A 21409-nucleotide genomic window follows, 5' to 3' on the forward strand; every position below is an offset into this window, starting at 1 on the left:
GGAATGTGTTTTCCCTGAACCTTCAGATCCCCAAATTCAGCTACACAGAGCTCAACATGAGACTTGGGAGGAGTGATCCTTCCAAGCCAAGACCTCTCCAAGCAGAAGGAATGAACAAACCCTGACCATGGCATCTTCTGCCTTTCGGTTCATCTAGCAGATTAATTAAGAAAATGCCTCGGAGGAGGCAATAATGAAATAAATGTGATCAGCCAAGGGATCTCAATCCCCATGGGCTGGGTGCTGCTGCCATCAGCCCTCCACAGTGCCCTGGGGAGAGTCCCAGGCTGCGGTGACAGTGATTTCGTGTGTGATTCTTTGGCAGACAGTGAAAGGCCCCTCCTCCCCTCACCCTAATGCTGATTATGCTCAGCAGCAAAAAGAGATTTTAATTTATTAAAAAAAAAAAAAAGAAAAGGGTGCCAGGGTCAGGGCAAGTAGCAAATCTGGATTATATCTTCAGGCATATGTGGGAATCACAGCTAGGGTGTTTAGTTCTCCACTCCTCAACATAAGCTGGTGGGTTTTTCCAACAAGCTGTTTTGTACAAGCCGGGGCTGTGCTGAAACAAAGGTGGGACAAACCCCTTCACACATCAGGGCTGTGCTGCCCTCCCTGCCATGGGAGGTCCTCTTTACTACCCCTGGGATCCGTGTCCTTCCCAGGATGAGGCAGCTGATGGGGAGGGAAGTGCTGGAGGGGAGGTTGGTGGATTTGAGGATTCAGGGGGAATTAGGGAGGCTGTTACACAAGGTGTCCCTGTGGTAGCACAAGTGTGGCTCTAGTTCACCTCAGGATGGGTTTTCTCAGGCAAACATACTCCTTTTACTCACTGAGTGTGTTTCTGAGGTGGGTGAAGGAGCCTGTGGGCTTAACCAGCTCCCAGCAGCTCAGTGCAGCAGCCCCAGCTCCTGCCACAGCCCTTACACTGCTCCCTGCAGCAACAAGCCACACAGGAGGGTCCCAACAGCCACAAACTCACTTTCAGAGCTCTCCAGTTAGGGAGAACCACCTACATGACTTTCAGTTAAGACATTTTTATTGAAGTGATGATTAACCATGTCATTTCCATGCTTAAAGTTTAATATATTAGGCAAAGCCTAAAGCAACAGGATGGTGTCTCCCCTTGACATGTGTGTCTTTCAGAGGTTACTGCAGACAGAAGGTGCATGAACACAGATGAAATAGAGATGTGGCCAGTTCTTGCCTCAGCATGGCAGGCTCCAGGCAAGGATATGGACACAATGGCTGCAGGGTGGGAGCAGCTAATCAAAGAGATATTTTTCTCTGATGTTGACCCCAGAACCCCTGGCCGATGTGCCTCTGTCTGCATATAGAGCTTTATTTAAGGTGTTGCTGGGGCTCTGCCCTCCAGACAGGTAAGGATGGGGTTGTTTCATTCCCCACCTCACTGGGACTCAGAGCAGCAAAGATCTCCATGCTCTTTCACTCCCCAGGACACAAGAGTCAAAGCGGATTAAAGGTCCCTCGACTGATCATTTATTTCATTATTTGAGTGAAATCCCTTGTAAATACCGCCTCCCTCCCTCTCTTTTTATAAAAATAGAAGTCACGAAAGAATTGGAGATTTAGGAAAAGTTAATCACAGGAGTCGCTTGAAATCCATTAACCTCTCTCAGCCTGAGCTGTGCCTGAGTCCTGCTGCAGTGAGGAGATGCTGAATGGCCAGGAGGGCTCCCACACCCCCAAAGAGGGGCTTCCCCTGGAAAATACGTGGTTCTCAGCAGGCTGGGTGGTGTCACAGCCCTTTGTTCAGTCTGGCCATGATGAACTCCCAATTGCAGTGTTGGAATGAATTGGTTCCATGTGGCTCCAGAGTGTTGGGCATCATGTGTAGGAGCCCTGTGGTAAATGCTGCTGGCCAGCATGTGGGCCCAGGGCCACTGGAAATGCCAGTGCTCTTTTCATTATGGTGTGGTTTCTCTGAGCCTCTCTAAAGGATGGGATGGGCTTTGCACAGGGATTTCTCCCAGTTTTTCTAATAAATTTCAAACAGGTGCAGGTGGTTTCCACTGCCCAGAAACCACCCTTAGTCCCATCCCTCCAAAAAAACCCCACCTATGGGAACCTCTCTGACTTCCTCTCTTCTCCCAGGACCAGCAGCCTTGTGCAGGACCATCAGTGCTGGAAAGCCAGACCTGCAGAAATTAATTAAAATAAGAGCAGTGGGAACAGAAGCTTGAGAGCTACAATGATGGATGTTCATGAAACACTTGCCCAGAGCTCAAAGTGCTCTGGGCATTTGGGGATTTTCCTTCCAGCCAGGGAGCTGTGGAATAGTTAAACACACTCAATGCAGTCATGATTAGAGAATCAGCCTCTGGTATCTGGTGTGGGTCCACTGCACTCAGATTTGATGCCCTTTCTCCATTGGGATTTCCATCTTGGAGCTGCCAGCGCTGCTTTGTCATGGATTGCATCCCTGGCTGCAAAGGGAGTTTTATGTTCTCCAAATCCTAAACCTTAGGCTGTGTATTAATAGCATGGTAATGCATCACTTTTGTGTCCAACACAAGCCAGGGGTTATATAAAACACAGATTAATGGGAATCAGCAAAATAGAGGAGCATGTGGAGGGATGCAGTGAGGATGTCTTGGGAGGGGAGGCAGGAGGGAGGTGGCAGGTCCAGAGGGAAGAGAAGGTGGCTGAGCAGATTCAGAGCATTTCCTGGCGGGGTTTGCTCCAGTTATTGTTCTGCAGTCCCTGATTCAGAACATTTCCTGAACCAGCATGTCTGCTGGGGTCTTTTGTCCGTGGATGATAACAAGAAGGCAGAAGGGGGGTCTTGGAATTTGACTGGAAATGGCTGAGTTTTTTATTTTCTTTCTTTTTCCTTTTTGTTTTTTTTCCTAGCAGACAGACATAATTTCTACACCTGCAAACAAGCAAACAAAGCACAGGTGGGAAGATAAAGAAACAAATAGTCATCCAAAGGGAAGACACATTTTTCACTAGGTGATAAATGAACACCCATCCCCACCATGGCTTGTTTCTCCTCTCCCATCCCAAACTGAAAGGTGATATGTGGGTTAAGAAAGGCTGGGAATTCTCAGAAACTCCTTCCACTCCTGGTCCCCCCTGATGGGTAGGACATCAGTGGTTTCCAGGGTTTCCAGGGACCCCATGCACAACCCAGAACAGCAGTTTCTTACCTTTGGGCAGCAAAGTTTCCTCTTGCAGATTCCTCAGCCCAGAAACACTCAAACTATGCTGAAGGGGCAGCGGGGACACCACCCCAAACCCTTCCTGTTGCTGTTCCTCAGAGGGAAAGCAACAGGTTTTTGGGCACCTGCCTCTGGTGTGACCTTCCCTGAGAGAGCTCGACCTCAGCAGCTCTGCCCTCACGGGATGGGAAGATGCCTCCCACCCCGGGAGGAAGGCACAGCTGGACTCCAACCATCAATCATGTCCCACTGGGAAGGGCTTGTATGGGCTGTGGGATTCCTGGTGGGGTGACTTTTTTTTCAAAGCCTCCTGCAATAACAGAAACTGTTGCTCAGCTTCCTTTCTAGATAACCTTTTTCCTGCTGCCCAACATGCTTATCTGCTGCAGACAGACTGGCAAGATGAACCGGAAAGCTGATACCTTATCTCTGCCTCTCAAGGAGCCTATTTAAGTGCTGGAATGTGTTGAGATGGTAAATGATTGTTAAAATCCAAGTGAGGAACATGGACCTAAGGACAGGTCCTGCTGGGAGGGAGCATCTAGTCAAAAAGGAGACTAGTGGGACAACAGCCTTTCCAGGCTTTTCTGCAGAAAAAACGCATCTTTTATCTGCCACAAGATGCATCACCTGTTTGTTTAAAACCAAATGGCACAGACTGGGTTGCTGGCTAATCTGTGGGTTAACCCTGCAGGCTGCTCCCAGCTCAGCATCCCTTCGATATGGCTTTATCTGTGTCTCAGTTTACTCACTGCAGGAAATAAACTGCTGTGGGTCAGCCTCACGATGGGCTCAGTGTCTGATATCACATGGCACATATTTCTCTCTCACCCTTTAATCTGTGCTGCTGTGGGAAGCAGCAAGATGCTCACACATTCCTAAAGGTAAATAGGATTGCAGAGCTATCGGGCTAATTGAAATGAACGGGGCTCAGCAGCTCAGACAGCCTGATAGAACCAAATGAGACCTCTCCAGGGACACAGAAGTCAAGCAGAGCTTCAGCACTTCACTTGTTTCAGCCACTGCAAGTGGCAGCTACAGCAACAGTAATTGCAGCCATGGGGGTTTGAGCGCTGTGACAGCACAGGGGCCAGGGAACACCGGCGTGATGGCTGTAACAGCTGCTGGGGAGGGGTGAGACAGGCTTATTTTGGTCCTGTCCTGGGTGAAAAAATAGCTGGTGGAGATGTTGCCAACCTGGAGCACGTTGCCAGCCAATGCTGGGGTGCTCTCCCTTACAATGGGCAACTGTGTCCCAGCACACCCGGGGGGTTGGGTGGGGGAAAGGGAATTGGGGCCAGGTAAAGCTACAGAGGAGAAATCCCAGACCAGTGGGTTGTACAGCCCTAAAGAGCTGTAGGGGTGTCAGATCCCGGCACACAGAGCAGTGAGTGATGTGAGATCATGTGCATGTGAGGGGTCCCTGCTCCCTCTGCCCTGACAGCACCCCAGAGGGCCAAGCTCAGACCTGGGCATGGCTTTTGCCACTCCAGCTGCTCTTGCACAGTATTTGCTGCAGAAACTGTTGGGTTGCAATGCACGCTGCTACCACAGGCTGCTGCATCTCAGAGTTAATCTGTTCCATGTCACCAACTACTTTTCCATAGCAATGCATAAGGAATTGCCATCCCAGAGCAGACCTCAGTCTGTCTGTTGGATGATGCCAAGTGCTTCAAGAGACCACAAGTGACCCTGTGGCAGCCAGGATAGGACAATGCACTTTCTGGGAGAGCTGATCCCATCTCACACTTGCAAGAGCTGACCCATTCCCTGAGGCTTTTTGTCCCCTGCAAAACTTGGAATTAGGCACTACAATGTGCATGTCTGCAAGGTTCTCCAAATTCTCTTTGCATCTTACAAGTTCCTTGCCTCCACCCCTTTGGGTAGGAGCAGGACACCAGGCCCATTCACAGCCTTTTTGTGGGTTGCAGAGAGTACCCTGCAGGGAAGCAGAACTGGAAGCCTGTGGCACTAATTTTTCTCTCCATGATGTTGTTGGATTATACTGGTAAGGAACAGGGCTGATACAACTGCTATGTCCTAACAAAGCAGATCAGTGCTGTGTGCCTCTGCCCCTGCCTTCCTAATTAATTCCTTTAGGGCAACTCTTGTATTTTGGGGACATACCAGCTCCAGTGCTCACCCTGTATCCCTGCTGGGTTCAGTGATGGTCAGGATGGGGCCAGGCTGCCCTGTAGATAGAGCAAGGCCAGCTTAGCAGTTGTTCCTGTCAATGTAAAAAGTGGGAACGAGGGAGATCCATCTGAGCCTCTCGGCGTCTGTGTCTTGTGATCCTGAAACCCAAGAGCCCCCCCTGACTCAGCAGGTTATTAATAACCCCCTGGCTGTGCTCCCACTGCAACTCCTGCCAGCCCTGGCACCACCTGGCTCTCCTCTATGGTGAGGTGAGATGCACATCCTGGGCAAGGACAGGAACTCCTTCCTGCCAGTGTCTGCTCCCCATCCCCACCCACAGCACTGCATGAGGCTCATGGAGGAGTCTAGAGAGACCTCGAGGTCTCTGCACCTCCTGCAGCACAGAAGCTGAAGTCAGCGAAAGTCTGCTAAAGTCAGACTCATCATGTGCTTGTCCCAGGTCCTCTGTTTTTTGTGCCTAAAATCAACCCTGGTCCAGGCTGCAGCACAGAGAGGTTTGGCTTCCTGGAGTTCAGCACCAGCTCTGCCACCTGCCCACTCCCCGGGCTGGGACACACCATGTGTCCCTAGGCTGTTGCAGGCCTTGGTGACACTTTGCCCCATGTCTGTTAAGAGAGGATGGGATCTGCCAGCCACCAGGTTTCCATCTCTCTCTGCTGAACCTCTTCTGTGGTCACAGCCTTTGCATTTGCCTATGCTTCTCTTCCCAGGATTGCAAGGGCAAAGCAGAAGAGCCTCAGGTCCTTTGGACACAAACTGGGGAGGAAAGAATGGCACATTCAGCAAAACTGTGGTGATGATGCAATCTGGAATAGGGCTACCCCAAGGGAAGCACACAGGCTGCAGGCAGACTTCTGGGGGTCCCTGGGTCGCACTACCAGCCCTGGAGTGCACAGACCAGAGCTGCCAAATTTCCTCCTGCTCAAGGTGTCTGTAGCACACCCACATGCCCCCCACATCACACAAACAAGTCAGGGGGATTTGGAGCGTGAGCCAGCCTGTGTTTACTGCAGCTGGTGACATTAGGCGAGTTCATTAGCACTGCCTGGGCAGGTTTTAAATAGCAAAGTGGAGCTGCTTTACAGGTCTGGGGCAGCCCTGGCTTCAGGCAGAGCACTGAATCCTTCCTTTTCTCTCTTCCTTCCCTCCTACTCATGTTCTTCCTTTTCTGGCACTAGTAGTGCCTCAAAATGCTTCAACCTCTTCATTTCTTCCCAAGCGGGCTGTGTCCTCTCCAGTCCTGCAGCTCACAGGTAGAGCGGGACCTCTTTGCTGAGCCCTGGAGAAGGTCTCAGAGCCTTGACAGCTCCATCCATGGTTTCTTTCCCTCCCAGCCTCCTCCCTTTCCCTCATCCTTGCCCTTCTCTCTTGGTCTCCTGTTGAGCCCACAGTACAGACCTGTCCTTGATGGGGACCAGAACTCTGGAAGGAGATTGGACCCAGGGAAGGGGACAAATCTCTTTCCCACTGGTACCCTGGGCTGCTGTCGCACCTTGTTTCCACTTTGTGTCCCTAAACAGGGCATTTTGTTTCCATCCTGCTGTGCTCCATCATGGGACTATGTGGATAGAAAAGGAAACTTCCCTGCAACATGGATTTATTTCATCAGTGTGGCCCCATTCCATTTGCTTCGTGTTGCCCTTTCATTCCCTTCTCCTTCATTCACTTCTCTCCCAGGGCTCTCCCTGCTTCTTCCCATCCCCTCCAGCTTTTTTGCCAGTTTCCCATCACCTCTTCTCCTCTCCATGCGGCAGGTGAAGGGTTTCAGCTCACACCACCAGGAAAACCCGACTCCCACGTGGTGAAGCCACTCGATGCCTTGGCTGCCTCTTTGCGCACCCGTGGGAGGTGCGAGCCCACCCCGGGCTGTCCCTCCAGCACAGATCTTTTGCTCCCGGGGGGAGATGCGGGGACAGGGCTGGTGCTGCCCGGGGTGGGGGGCGACCTCGGACCCACCGGGGGATCCCGCAGTCGGGACTGGGCAGACTGGGGAGAGCGGGGCTCGCCCGGCGGCGGCTCCAGGCTGGGTTTGTCGCTCCATCTAGCGGGGACGCGGCGGGATGTCGCCGCCGCCGGGGATCGCAGTCCCGGGAGGGCGACCCGGAGCAGCTCTGGGGACGGCGATGTCCCGGGTCCCGCGACGTCTCCGTGTCCCGAGAGCTGTGCTCTGTGTCCCCAAACCAAGGGAAAGCCCCGTAGGACGTTACACTCCGAGCCGTGCGGCTGTTCCCCAACGGCGCCCGGCAGGACGCAGGGATGGAGGGGCCCGAGGTGGATGGAGCACTGGGACAGATGCGTTTTCCTGAGCAGAGGTAATTAGCACCCACTGAAATATTTAGGAATGGTGTTAATAATTGAAGACGAGACTGGACTCACAAGGGATTTGGTGTGATCTCCTGAGACTGAAGGAACAAATCTAGTTATGAGAAAAAACACTCACTGAAGAGCAGCATTTCATTAACTCCCCAAGAAAAAGGCAATGTGGCAGTTCTGGAGATGCTCCAAACAACGGCCTTGGTTTGGGGGCTTTGGAAGTGAATCCCGAGGTCCTGTTAATTGCAGTTACCATTCCTGTCTCTGCAGTGTGCAGGAGTCACGCTGGCTGAGCTCTGATCATCCCATTCCTGCTCAGAGCCACACTGCAGGGACAGTGAGAGCTGGCTTGCTTGCAGCAGGGGGTGCAGCTCTACCCAAATCACTTGTTCTCATCAGCTTCATCACGCTCAGAAGCAGCTGATGGTTCTCTTTAGCGGGGTGAAGCAAGATATTATTGAACTGTGAAACAGCAGCTGTGTCACGACACACAGAGTGGAGGAATTGGATGGTTGTGGTCAAAAGTTGGAACTGGGAACCCAAATGTGTCTGTGAACTCACACTCTGACCACAACTATGGTTCAAGATAGGAAACAAAATTATGTGTTAGTTTAAATCTGAACTGAATGTTCTACATTGCAAAATCACTTACTTTAACACACCTTCAGTAAATTTGAGGGAAGTGGGGACTTGCCTATCCTTGTTTTCCATTTTGGGGAGGATCCCCATTTGTCAGTGCAGGTTTTGTGACTAACTCCAGCCTCAAATATTTGACTGAGTTTCTCCCTACATCTGGCTGCATTTTTCATGGATGTACTAGAGGGAATGACATGGCATTTTCAAGAGAAAGTGGGGTTTGTTGCTAAAATATCCAGATCAGCTCTGCAGAGGTTTGTCTGTAGTGTTGTTTGAGGTAATTGCTGATCTTCAGATTTAGAGTGAAAGAAGCTTGATGTATCTGTAAAATCCAGTGATCTGCCTTTAAATTGTCATGAGAGTCACACAGGTTAACAAGGAATGTTTTGCCTGTCTCTGAAATATTTCTTGTTTTGAGATACACCTTCTAGAACCCTACGTCAAATAACTGGATTCTCTTATTTGTTTAGGGTTTTGGTTTTTTCCAATCTCTTTGAAAAAGGGGGCTTTGATAGAGCAAACAGGTGCTAACTGAAAAAAGCAGGTGCTTCTAGAAGTGTTTTTCTGTGTGTTCTGGAAGTGAGTGTTGCATTGAGAAACACAGGCTTTTGCCTGACAAAACTTTAGTATTTACACCTCCATCTCCCTGTTTTCTCCTCTTTTCTGAATGTGTTGAAAACCCAGCATGTCACCAGCAATCTCTGGAGTCTTTTGAAGAACACAAGCTGGCACATTGTGAGAAAGATGTGTGGAGTTTCTTGACTTTTTAATTATTTTTTTTCTTGAAGCTCTTGCTATTTAAGAAACCCAGGCTGTGTGAGGGCTTCCAAGTAGATGTAGTAAGAAAAACAAGACTTTAAAAGCTGCCCAGAAAACAGCCTTGCTAGTTTCTGAACAGCACAGCCAAATTAAAAACCACCAAGCCAGGATGAGCAGAAGCAGTGGACTTGTTTTGCAGTTATGCATGAGGAAAAACTGAAGTCATGGCTGATGAAGGACCTCCAAAATACTTGCAGGATCAGGCAAGTGGTATTTGGTTCTTGATGCAAGCAAAGCTCAGTGCTCAAGCCAGCTGAAAGCAATTCATTTCTCATTGGAAGAATAGTTTCTTCCTTTAAATCAGCTCTGGTTTAAATGATTTCCTTTTTTAGTGCCTTAAATAGGCATTTTGGTCTGTTGTTCAGGCAGCCAGCATTTGCTCATGAAGAATGGAGTGGGTCTGCAGCCTTTAAAATAACAAACAATAGCCTGGCAAACAAACACTTCTATGGCATCTTGTTTTCACACAGAGCTTGCAAATCCCATGGGCTGCAAAGGAATAAGGAAAAGAAACAGCCTCTACCTGATACAGCAGCTAGAAGAAGCAATAAGTAATGAATTGAATCTACTCTCATCTGTGAAACTGGGGAGAAGGGTTAAAAATAGCAAATAAGACCATAGCTGGGGGTACCCAGTGTCCTGCAGAAGGACCTGGAGGGTTATACCCAGCTTTGGTCAGTGGGAGGGAGGGACACTCAGCCCCAATTCAGTCCTGAGCCAGGAGACATATAGAATTCCACAGATTTGACCCTGGCACACTGCTAGGCATGTGTGGAAAAGCCAGGAGCTTGTGATGCACATGTGCACACCTGGCAATGAATGTGCAATTGTCTTTCATTTCTTTACTTTGGCCTTTTGATCTCCACAACAGGTTGTGTTAATTTTTCCTTTAATTGGTGCATCTATTCCCTTGGCCTTGACTTGTTGCCTTGGAGATGCACAGGAGACCTTTGGAGAACTGCTTATTACAGAGGCAGGTGTGCACAACGCTGACCTGGACAAACCTTGTGACTCACCTGCTGAAGGTGGGGTTGTAGGTGCCTGTGTGAGTCACTGAAAGTGAGGAGATTCCACATTCCTCATGTCCCCAAGGGTAGCCTTAATGCCTTTGTGTGCTTGTTGTTAAACAACAGCACGAGATTGTTCACTCTCCTCTTCCACCTCAGCTGACAGGGGTGTGAACCCACACGATCCTGCAGAGCGAGGTGGCTGAATGAGAAAACCAGGAGTCCAAATCAGAGGCAGCCTTTGGAAGTCTGTCTGACCTGGAGCTGCTCTCACAGAGGACAGTGAGGGTCATATGGGCAGGAAGCAAGTGTAGAAGAGCTATTTGTGTTTGTGTGCACTTGTCTGACTGATGGAGGAATTAAAACTAAATGCACCAGACTAATGCCCCGGCTGTCCAGTGAGTTGGGAGGAGAGTGGGCTCCTATAAGGAAAGAAGCGTCTCTAGTCAGGAAAAACACACCACTGGAGAGATGAGATGAGACACCAAAGGGGCGGCAGGAGTAGTGTAACATTTTGATATCTAGAAAAGGAGGGGATCTGACAACCAGATGATGGTTCTCAGCAGTGCTGGTGCATCTCTTGGTAGCTCAGTGCCTGGCAACTTCAATAGCAGTGCAGATCAGCTGTAGGAACACCACATATGGTCCAGAAAGCTGTTCATGCATTTCCTCCCTCTGCATTACTCTTGATCACTGTTTGAGATCAGACACATTTGTCATGAGCAGTGATCCAGGTGCTTGGCCTTACACTGTTCCTGTAACCTGGAGAGAAGTGGGAACTTTTCCTCCTGAGGCATTGCCTATGCCAGGGAAACGTGCTGCAAAATCCCTCTAAAGCCACCTTCCCTTCATGGGCAAGGATGTGGGTAACAGCACATGACTGGTGAGCCATAAATAAGCTAAAGAGTGCATTTACATGAAGCCTGAAGTTGGCCAGGTGCTTGTCCCATATATATTATACATGTACTCACATAAATACATATATGTGTGTGCACTACTTTTGTGAACTGATTCTATGATTGTTGCCTAAATTTCTGTGAAAATAGACACTCAAAACCAGTTTTAATGGAGATAGATAGATAGATAGATAGATAGATTGATTACCTTTACTAAAAGCTTCTAGGTGCACACCAGAAGTCCAAAAATTTACAAAATATACACTAAAATCCTTAGGCATCAGTGCCATGATCTAGTAATCACAGTGGTGTTGGATCAAGGGTTGGAGTTGATGATCTCAGAGGCTTCTTCCAACCCAGTTCATTCTATGATTCTACGATTCTGTTGCCTAAATTCCTGTGAAAATAGACACTCAAAAACAGTTTTAATGGAGATAGATAGGTGACCTTTATTAGAAGCTTCTAGGCGCACACCAGAAGTCCAAAAAAATCTACAAAATATACACGAAAATCCTTAGGAATCAGTGCCATGATCTAGTAATCTGGCATTGGAATGGGCTGCCCAGAGAGGTGGTGGATTCACCATCCCTGGAGGTGTCTAAGATGAGACTGGATGTGGGACTTAGTGCCACGAGCTGGTAATCACAGTGGTGTTGGATCAAGGGTTGGGTGCCACGAGCTGGTAATCACAGTGGTGTTGGATCAAGGGTTGGACTTGACGATCTCGGAGGTCTCTTCCAGCTCAGTTCATTCCATGGTTCCGCGATGTTCATCCTCCTCCTCCTGCCGCTGCTCCGGCGCCGCCCCTGCGCTGCCGGCGGGGCCTGCAGGGGGCGCTGTGCGCGGCCGGAGCGGCGGGAGGAGGAGGAGGAGGGGGAGAAGGAGGAGGAGGAGGCAGCGAGTTCCCGGATCGGCCGCAGCCGCCGCCGCCGCCCCGCGCAATCCGCCGCCATCCGCCGCGCCCCGCGCCCATCGGCCCCCCGCAGCCCGCTCCGCACGCACCCCCGGCTCCCCGCCACCACCACAGGTGGGTATCGGGGGCCGGCGGCGGCGGCGGCCGCGGATAACCGGGGCGGTGAGTGGGGCCGCGGGGAGGGGTGTGGGGGGGGTGGAGGAGGAGGGAGGGGAGGGAGAGGGAAGGTGGGACGAGGCAGCGCTAAAATGGAGCCCAGGGCTGCGGCACCGCGCGGCCTGCTCGCCCACCCGCGCCGTTCCGCGCCGCGGTAGCCGCCGGGGCTGCTTGTGCGGAGCCTGGCCTGGATCCCCATCCTCGGGCTCGCTTGTGCGGGGCCTGGCCTGGATCCCCATCCTCGGGCTCGCTTGTGCGGGGCCTGGCCTGGATCCCCATCCTCGGGCTCGCTTGTGCGGGGCCTGGCCGGGATCCCCATCCTCGGGGTCCCTTGTCCCTGGGCCTAGCCCCGGTGGGATCCCCATTCTCGGGGTCGCTTGTCCTGATCCAACCCCGGAGGGATTCCCATTCTCGGGGTCGCTTGTCCTGATCCAGCCCCGGTGGGATCCCCGTCCTCGGGGTCGCTTGTGCGGGGCCTGGCCTGGTTCCCCATCCTCGGGGTCTCTTGTCCCGGCGCAGCCCCGGTGGGATCCCCATCCTCGGGGTCCCTTGTCCCGGCCCAGCTGCCCGGGGTCCCCGCCGCAAAGGCAGGTTGTTTTTCTTGGTGGCCTGGAGTGTGACACAAAGATATTTTTGTCGCGCCGTGGTGTGTGTGTGTGGGTGTGTGTGTGTGTCTCAGCAGAACAAGAGAGGTGGGTGGGTGGCATCCAGAAGGCTCGGCCGGTTTGTTTTTGTACGGGAGCTACAAAAGGGCTGTGCTGAGGCCGAAATGCGGCTGGGCCGGGGGCGGGGGGAAGCGAGGATGGAGTTTGTGCGCTGGGCGAGCTCGTTCGGTGGGTTTATAAAGATGTTTTAGTGTTTGGTTTGGTTTTCTTTTTAATTCGGGAAGGAGTTTTTCATCTCTGTGTGAGAGCAGTTATGCTGCAAACTGGGAGAACACTAATGGGGTTCCTGGGACACGTCCTGGGACACGTGCTGGGCATCTTCACCCGGGGGGGTGGTTTTAGTGGTGTTGGTTATGAACCAGTAGGGTTTTTTCTCTTTAAAATGCTTACAAAAACGCTCCCTGATTTCCGAAGTCAGAGCTGCCGTAAGGGGTTTGAATGAGCCGGGAGTTGTGGGGTGCGTTAGGGAATTGTTTTGTTTCTGTCTTCTGAGCGTGTAAAGGATGAGACACTCAGAGAGTATCAGCTCGTGCAATGTTTGTATATTGATGTCACCGGTGTTTGGGGTGATAAGGTACAATAAACAAGAGATGTTCAGGACTTTAGTAATTTTGTCTCTTTCTAGGAATGGGTATAAAGTATAAGCACATTGCAGTGTTTACATCCTCTGCTTAGGGGGAAGGCATCCCACCTTTCCAGCACTGAATCCAGCTTTTCAGTGGAAGTTTTGTTCGGATTAAGCCTTATCTTGCAGATGCAAGGGAGGCCTCCACTGGAATGGGCCCTTCCATGATGTATAAATAGCTGATCCCTGTCTTGAGCCCAAGTTTGGAGAATCGCCTGCTGATGAGTTGGTTTCTCTGCCTTTTCCACGGTCAGTTGTCACTGGGGTAGTTTAACCCCAGCGTCCTACGAACGGGTGCTCTGGGCCAGGAATTGAGGAGTAAAGTCACAGAATCACAGACTATTCTGAGTTGGAAGAGACCCACAAGGATCATCGAGTCCGGCTCTTAAGTCAGTGGCCCATACGTGGGATTGAACCCATGACCTTGGCGTTATTTCAACCAAGTTTTAACCAACTGATGTAATCTCTGTAAAGTCATCTGGAAGAGGTGGGGAGGCCCAGACCATGTTCTGAAAGTGGAATTTAAAGACAGGATGGAAAGTGATGTTTTCAGGTTTTCTGACTGAAAAGACTGAGTAATTACCTGCGTTTTTCACTCTAAACCAAGTCTCTTAACTGGGCCTGGGTGTTGGCAGCACCTCATCAGGGGGTCTTTGTGGGTTCGTTGTGGGCCCTGCTGCTTCTTTCAGGTCTCTGGCTTAAGAAGTTCTTCCTCATTAACAGAGTATTTTGGGGCTACCATAAACAAGACCTCTCCCACATGACCTCTTTGAAATGGTCTAGTGTTTTCTTGCTACAGCTAAAAAGGTAAGGTTAAAAATCATATTTAGACAAATCACAAACACTGTGTGAGGTTGCTGCTTTGTTTCTGATAGTTTTGGGGTTTTTTTATTACACATTCCCTCAAGCCAGTGTGATTACATCTGCTGTTGGCTGTAATTTGATTTTTGTACTTAATTTGAGAAGTACTTTTGTTTCTTTTTATCATTTGTTAAGACTGGTCTGCTTTTCTGCACAGTCTGAGTAAACTAGATATCTGTCACATGTTTGAGGATGCTTTCAGCAGTTTTCACTGTTTAAAAAAATATTTTTACATGACTTGACAGACCTTTCTTGAAAAGAAAAAGTAAAACATGTGTTTGATACAGGTTTCCAAAGTTGTCATTATAAATTGCCTTGGTGCCTTGTTTTTTCTAAATTTGGAGAATTTTATTTTGGTCTCAGAGTGCATTTTTTTATGAACTCTGAGCTTTTTTTTATTTTTCTGTGTGTGCATGAAAGCTTGAAAGGGTAACTCAGCCAGCTGGCTGAAACTGGAAAAGTAAATGCTCCATACAAGTGCTGGAAAGGAGATGAAGGGCTTAAAAGTATTTTTGTTTCAATAAATGTGAGTAGTGTTCCTAAATATTTTCATTAAAATTATTTTGCTTTATAGTGACATCTTAATAAAGCTTTTTAATAAAGCTTTGTGTAAAACCCAACTTCAAAGGAGAATTTATTTGAAGAACCTCCTAAAGGTAGGGGTGGCATTGGAGTCTGTGTTTGTCTAATGCAGGTGGTGCCTGAGTGATGGTATAAAGACAGACAGCCCTGTGTGTGGGTCAGGGATGGTTTCAGAGCACCTGGTGGTTGTACCACATCCTGCTCCTGCTGGGATCACACCTGAGGTGTGGCTGGGAAAAACGAGGGCCCTGGTTTGGTTTGCCTGTCAGATGATCCATCACAGAATCACCTGCCTGTTCAAGATTCAGGAGTGTTGGTTGCTCAAGGCCTTTGTTGTGCTCAGTAATTGAAAGTATTTAAAGGGGGGGCCGGGCTAACTTTAATTGCTGCTGCAATTACTGAAAATAATAGTGAGCCCTTTTTAAAATTATTTATTCTTTTTCTTTTATGATGGTAGTCTACAAAGAGATTGTGCTATGGAAGCATTTCCACCTCTGTAATGGTGTTTTGTCTTGTTGGAGAGCAGAAGCAATATGAACAGGAGAAATACAGGGTGGTGAGTTCAGGGCAGAAAGGAGGAGGTTTATTCCAAGGGCTGGACCTCTCTGGTCATCCGTGTTCCCCTTTACTACATTCCTCATTTATTCTGCAACTTGGCACTGAGCTCTTGTCTCAGTATCAGGCCTTGCTCTTAAGCTGATCATGCCTTGTAAGTGGGTTTTGTTTTTCATGTGTCAGTGACTCATTCTCCTGAGAGGTCGATAATTTCACAGCTCTGTATCACTAGTCTGTCATTTGAAACAGCAGAAATACGACTGTGAGTGTCTCAGGTATCAGACAATGCAGTGAGGGCAGTGAACAGGTGAGGGCTGGGCAGCTGCAGCTCCCCGTTGCTGTTTTTCTAACGTCTGAAATTAAGTGACTTTGTTAACCCAAGTCATGAGACTGCTCATGGAAAGCACCTTCTAAGGGGGTTTTGCACACATTTGAGTTGGTTAAAGAGTTGTTCTTTCCCACATGAGGATAAAACGGGGCTAAAGCACGAGATTATATTATAATATTCAGCCTCACTGAAATGTATCTTGAGTATCTTGAGTTAATGTAGTAGAATTCAGGATATTCTCTGTGTGCACCTGTGCTTCCTGCACAGAAATAGTTGAGAAGCTGGAGCTTCTGAGCTGTTTATTTCAGAGCAAAGCTGTTCAGATGTGTATGGTTGTAAATCCTGATCTGTTTTTTTGTCTGGAAGCGTTTGGTCCATAACTGAAGTGGATTGGAGGCTGCTCTAGCAGCCCTGGGTTGTTCTGTGTTTACCTGAAGCATTGGTTGGTTGTGAAGCTGCTTGACTTGTGCTGTGGGGTCTGCAGGGACAGAAGGTGGGTTTGAGGTGTTACAAGGTGTATCTGCAGTTCTGCAGTGGGTACTTACAGCCAAAATACAGTGTCTGTTTCTTGGTTCTGAACTCTTAAATTTTCAGAAAAGTGTCGGCAAGCTGGAAGGGGTGAGAGAGCTCAGTGTTACATCTCTGACTACAGGTATGAATTTGAGGAGGACTGATGGAAATAATCATACCTTGAGTAAAAGGGAAGAGGTAATGACCAGGTTTGAAATGTGCGAATGTGGAGAAGGAGCTGAAGGTGAGCTGGGCTTGAAGGTGAAGAAATACAGGAGAAATAACCAGGAAGAAAGCAGAGACTTGCTAACAGCCCCCTAGGATCTGGCCAAGAGGACCCACTCTCTTGGACTGCAGCATTTCGCATCTGCCAGGCTTCAGTTAGCTGTTGGGAGCAGTCCTAATAGCCTTTGGATTGGAGATGTGTGGCATTTAAGAGTAGTAAACTACCTATTGTTAGCAGAGTTAGCATTCTTACAGAAGAGATTTGGTGGAGGAATCCTTCCTGAGTAGCTGTTGAGACATTTAGACAGGAACTGTGGTGCTCCAAGGATGGAACAGAGACAGATTTGAAGAGCTTGCATTGGGACTTTGCCTCCTCCAGCCACTTCTTGTGTGGGAATATAGTGATTTTTTTGGAAGAATTCTGCTGTAGGGTGAGTTCTTCAGCTCTTCCTACCTGTTTGTGGGCTGGGAGGTTGTACAAAAGCCTTGGGTAATCTTGTTCCACATTGGGAGTGGGCTGTAGAGCAGGCAGGGGAACAGGGACATGCTCCAGAGATGTTTCTTCATGGCTACAATAATATGGTTTTATCTTTTATTGAAATAACCAAAGAATCGAGTTCCCACCTAGCAATCGATGCTTCAAGAACTGTCATTCAGAAGTGGATTCGTGAGATCTTGAGTGTTTTTATGGTGTTGGTGTTCTGCATCTGAGCAAAGTCTTGCCTCTAGTGACACCTGTGATGGTGTTGCAGCAAAAGAGGTGTATGGGGTGGCTCATTAAGGTGGTGTGTGCAGCATTCCCCATCCCAGCATGCAGAGACCTGCTCCTCCAGAGCTCCTCCGGAGCAAGTCTGTGCTGCTGCTGGCCCTGCAGCATCAGGAAGGCAGGCAGTGTGATTCAGAGCGTGGTTTTCAACCCCAGAAAGTGGGAGATGAAGGCTCTATTTCTTGCTCTGCTGCTTAGCATAGCTGCAGAGTTCTGCGGTGTCGTTTTCCTCTCTGAAAGAGAGAAGCAATGACGCTTACCCACCTTGTCAGTTATGCACTGCAAATATCTATGTAAATTAAAGCATCTGTTAAATGTTTTCACTTCCTGTCTGGCTCGGAGTAGTCCAGATGTCCTGGGCATAGTCCGAGTTGCCCAGCTCTCCAGAAAAGCTGAAGCGTCCTAAAGAGGTCTGAAGCTCCTTCCTTCAGAGTACTGAATCGCACAGCACGGAAGGTGCTTTCTTACCACTTTGTCCCTCTGTCCCTTTGCCATCAGATTCCTGCTAGCATCCTTGGCATTCATTTGTGGTGCAAATGGCTCCTCTGAATAGGTGTCCTGTAAGGAGAATTGCTGTGCAATGCTGCACCGCCCTGGTGCTGTTAGAACTGGGGAGCCTGGAGGAGGATTTGCTTGGAAGCTTCAGTATCTGCAGTGTTTATGAACTGCAGGCTTGTCTGGACTGCTTGTGATCTTATTAATGGTTTGAACTGGCTGCATCAGTCTTGATGGCTGTGGGAATTGGGAGAATTCTGATAGAGAAAGAGCTATTCAGCTCTTCCAGGGCAGCTTTGTACCCTGCAATGTGTACCTGCCAGAGGAGCTCCCAGCAGCGCCCTGGAGAGGAACAGGGCTGGAGGGATCTGCTCAGCAGGGGTGTACAGGAACCTCTGCCCTGTCTGTGCAGTGAGGGATTGGTATTTACTACCTGCTGATTAATAGCAGTGGGCTTTATCTGTTCATAATGATAACCTTCTGTGTGTAACCTGAGTGGGAGCTGAGGCCCTGAAGTCAGCAGACAGCCTGAGAGTGTGGATAGGTGGCCAAAGGCCAGATTTGGTAGTGAGGCTCAAGGTAAACATCCATCTCCCCCTTTCAGTGTGATGCTTCCTGAGACTGCAGAGAAAACAGAGCAGCTTAGTCAACAGCTGGTGGCATTTGTGTGGAAAGAGCTGTATCTGTTCCTGAAAAAGGAACTGTTAACCCAAAGGACTGCCAGCTTTGCTCTGATTTCATCTCTTGGAGCTGTGACATCTCTAATTTTCTCTCTGGTTGTTTGCTATAAAATTTATGTTCACTGCTGAGAGATGGAATAAGTTGCTGAGCTTGGGACCAGGTGAATGATTTGTGAAATGTTTGTCAGAGAATCATTCTTCTTGTGGCCAGTTGTGGCCTTGGCTGTGTAGGGCTCTCCAGAGTGAGTTGTATCTGATAGTTTGGAGGCTCAAGTTTGGATTCTGGAGCAGGCAGTGCATTGGTGGTCGTGAGGGAGCCAGAACAGAAGTACCTCTTAAGTACAGTTCTTTAGATTTACACTTAAATATGAGTCTTGGGCAGGAAGCAGTTCATGGAGATTACCAGGTCATGTACCCTTTCTCTTGTACCAGAGAGTTTGGGATCTGGATCTTCTCAGGCCACAGGTGGTTCTTGCTGAACTGAACTGCACTGACCTCCCTGGGTTTTGCCTCTAAATTGTGGAACCAGCAAAGAAATAGACTTCTTTATTTCTGGTGTGTCTTGCTGCAGAAGTGCCCACCAAGGAGGCCATGAAATCTGGTGGTGCTGGTTCATGTCTTGTTTAACCCCTTCGTGACCTGGATGAGAGGGCAAGGAATGTAATGTTGGTAGTTGGTGCCTCCAGGTTGTTCCACATGAGATGCCTTCCCACTTGCCTGCAGTATTCAGCTCTTTATTCTGAGGAATGATAAGTCCTGCAGTGCTTCCCCTTGGGTTGGAGATAAGGTTATAACCTTCCTGACAAGCTGGCACCAGCGGGTCAGTTCCTTCTTTGCAGCATGATGGGGCAGAGGGGTAGGAAACTGGCTCTGTTTCTCTGGAGGGCTGTTCTAGACACTCCTTTTGAGGAAAGGATTAACTGCACACCTGGGGTTTTCTGTTGATTGAAAAGGAGGGAGAGTTTCATAAGCACAGGATCTCACAAGTACTTTCAGTGGGCTGTGGACCAGCTTTCTGATGGGATTTGTTTTGCTTTGTGCCATAGTCTTGCATACTCAGGATGAACTGTTTCTTTGTCTGCATCCTCAATTACTGGAGGTCAGGGCTCCTGTCCAGGGTGTGGCATTGTCTGTCCAGCCGGCACAGAAAGGACCACAGAACTCATTAATGTTTTTGTGTAAATACAATTGAGCCATTCTCCAGACTCCAGTCTGCGTTATCTGTTCTACAGTAAGTTACAATTCCACCCTTTCTGGCTGCCTTTCTCTGCCTGCCTTCCCAGCACTGGCAAAGCTGTTCAGCAGAGAGATGAGGCTTCTGTATTTTACAGGCAAACCTGAAATTACGAAGATCTATTTTGTTTAGAACTGTGCTCCACAATGCAGAGTTAATGACAGATCCACTGTCCAGAGGACTCTGCCTCTCCTTTTCATGGTCCAGCTCCCTGTCTTGAATCCCAGGAGGCTTAGCACAGAGAGAGGTCTGATGATGGGGCTGGACAAGAGGGCAAGTCTGACAGATGACCTCCAACCTCCAGTATTACTTGGCTAACAGAATCTCTCTGCAATAAATCATGGAAGATGTGAGCCTTGTCTCCCACTCCCTGTTTTTACAAGGAGAGAGGGTTCATGGGAGATGCAAAGAGAAGCTGGAATTGTGCAGGATTAAAAGAACTGATACCATCAAATACATCCACTGAGCTTAGCAAGAAGGGTCCCCCTTGTGAATCAGGAGCTGGCTTTATCTCTTCTCTGCACTGCAGACTCCTGACTTGCTTCTCCTTGTCTGGCAGGATTTGGTGCTATTTTCTGGCACCACATTTGGTGCTACATCCAAATCTTGGCAGGTCCTTTTTCAGGTGTAGCAGCAAATCTTGGCAGCTCCCCCTGGAAATAATGCACTAGAATGACAGCGAGCAGTTTCTTGTGGCTTAGGCTCTTGCTGCAGCCCCTGTCTGCTGCACAGCTCTTCTGGTGGATCCTATTTGCTTTGTACTTGGATCCTGATATTCTCCTGTTGCTCCCCTCCTTATTGAGCAATCTCTCCTGGGAACTGAGTGTTCATCTGGTCCCTCCCCCTTAAGGCTGATGATCAGTGTGTGTCCCAAACAGGGCTTCTACAGGGTATAAGTGCATCTGACACCAAGGTCCGGGGCAGGTGGTCACACTGTTTCACCAAAGCCCTTCCAAGGGCGGCCAGTGGTGTCTTTCATCGCTGAGGCAGGTGGTGGATGTTTCTCAAATAGGTGGTTCTTGATGGGACATGTTCCAGTAGTAGTAGTGGTATCTCTCTGTTGACAGATAAAAGTACCAGCAAAATTGATTGTGTGTATTTAAAGAAGAATGACCACCACTGGTCTCCTGTTAAACTATACTGCATTTTTCAGGTTTCACGTTGCTGGTTACATGTATTTCAGTTTAACAGTGTGTTTCAGTTTAACATCAACTCCAAACACTTCTCTCTTCTGAAAGTACCATTCGGCTTTTCCAACCTGTGAGTTTTTGAACAATCTGTATAAAATTTCAGGTCAAAAATCTTCTGCTTGTGGAAAAAGGCCTTTTCACTGTTCATCTCCTCCCCGTTGCTCTGTTTTGTGTTGGTGACTGCTGCTGTGAAGTGAACAAGGAGTGAAGGTCTGCAGTAGAGTTGGATCCTTTGCCCCAGTGATTGTGCTCGGTGTAGAGCTCAGTGGTGTGCGAGCAGCTCAAGTGATTCCTTCTAGTCTGTGTGTTACCTTTCACAAGTCTGTTTGCCCTGCTCAGCTCAGGCTGGCTGACTTCCAGGTACTCGAGCTCCATTGAAGTCTCGTGAGTAAAACACCCGCAGCCCAACCTCCTGCATACATAGATTTACAAAGAGCTTTGCAGACAATCCTGTTTGTCAGGAGTCTCTCCCTTTGGCTGTGTTTTCAGCTCGGGGGTTTCCAGTCGTTACCAGTGCCAGTAACTCGAGGTTTTCACATGGGTTTTTTGCAGGACAGGCTCAGTAGATCCATGCTGTAGCTCCAAGACTTACATGCTTGTAAATCTCATGT

The 21409-nt window shown here is 48.9% G+C and overlaps 1 protein-coding gene across 10 annotated transcripts in view; it reads left to right on the forward strand.

Annotated features, from left to right (window-relative positions):
* Positions 1 to 11891: 11891 nt before the first annotated feature.
* Positions 11892 to 21409, forward strand: part of PRRC2B (proline rich coiled-coil 2B) — a 45569-nt gene continuing 36051 nt past the window's right edge. For 7 of the 10 annotated variants that reach the window (XM_071574504.1, XM_071574512.1, XM_071574510.1 and 4 more), the window contains exon 1: positions 11892 to 12088. The gene's annotated coding sequence lies outside the window, so the exon portion shown is untranslated. Of the gene's footprint in view, positions 12089 to 12540; positions 12674 to 21409 lie in introns of those variants that run through there. The other 3 variants (XM_071574505.1, XM_071574508.1, XM_071574509.1) reach the window with 2 other exon arrangements.

The sequence above is a fragment of the Pithys albifrons genome, chromosome 20, assembly GCF_047495875.1.
Source record: "Pithys albifrons albifrons isolate INPA30051 chromosome 20, PitAlb_v1, whole genome shotgun sequence".
In the NCBI taxonomy this organism is placed as follows: domain Eukaryota; kingdom Metazoa; phylum Chordata; class Aves; order Passeriformes; family Thamnophilidae; genus Pithys; species Pithys albifrons.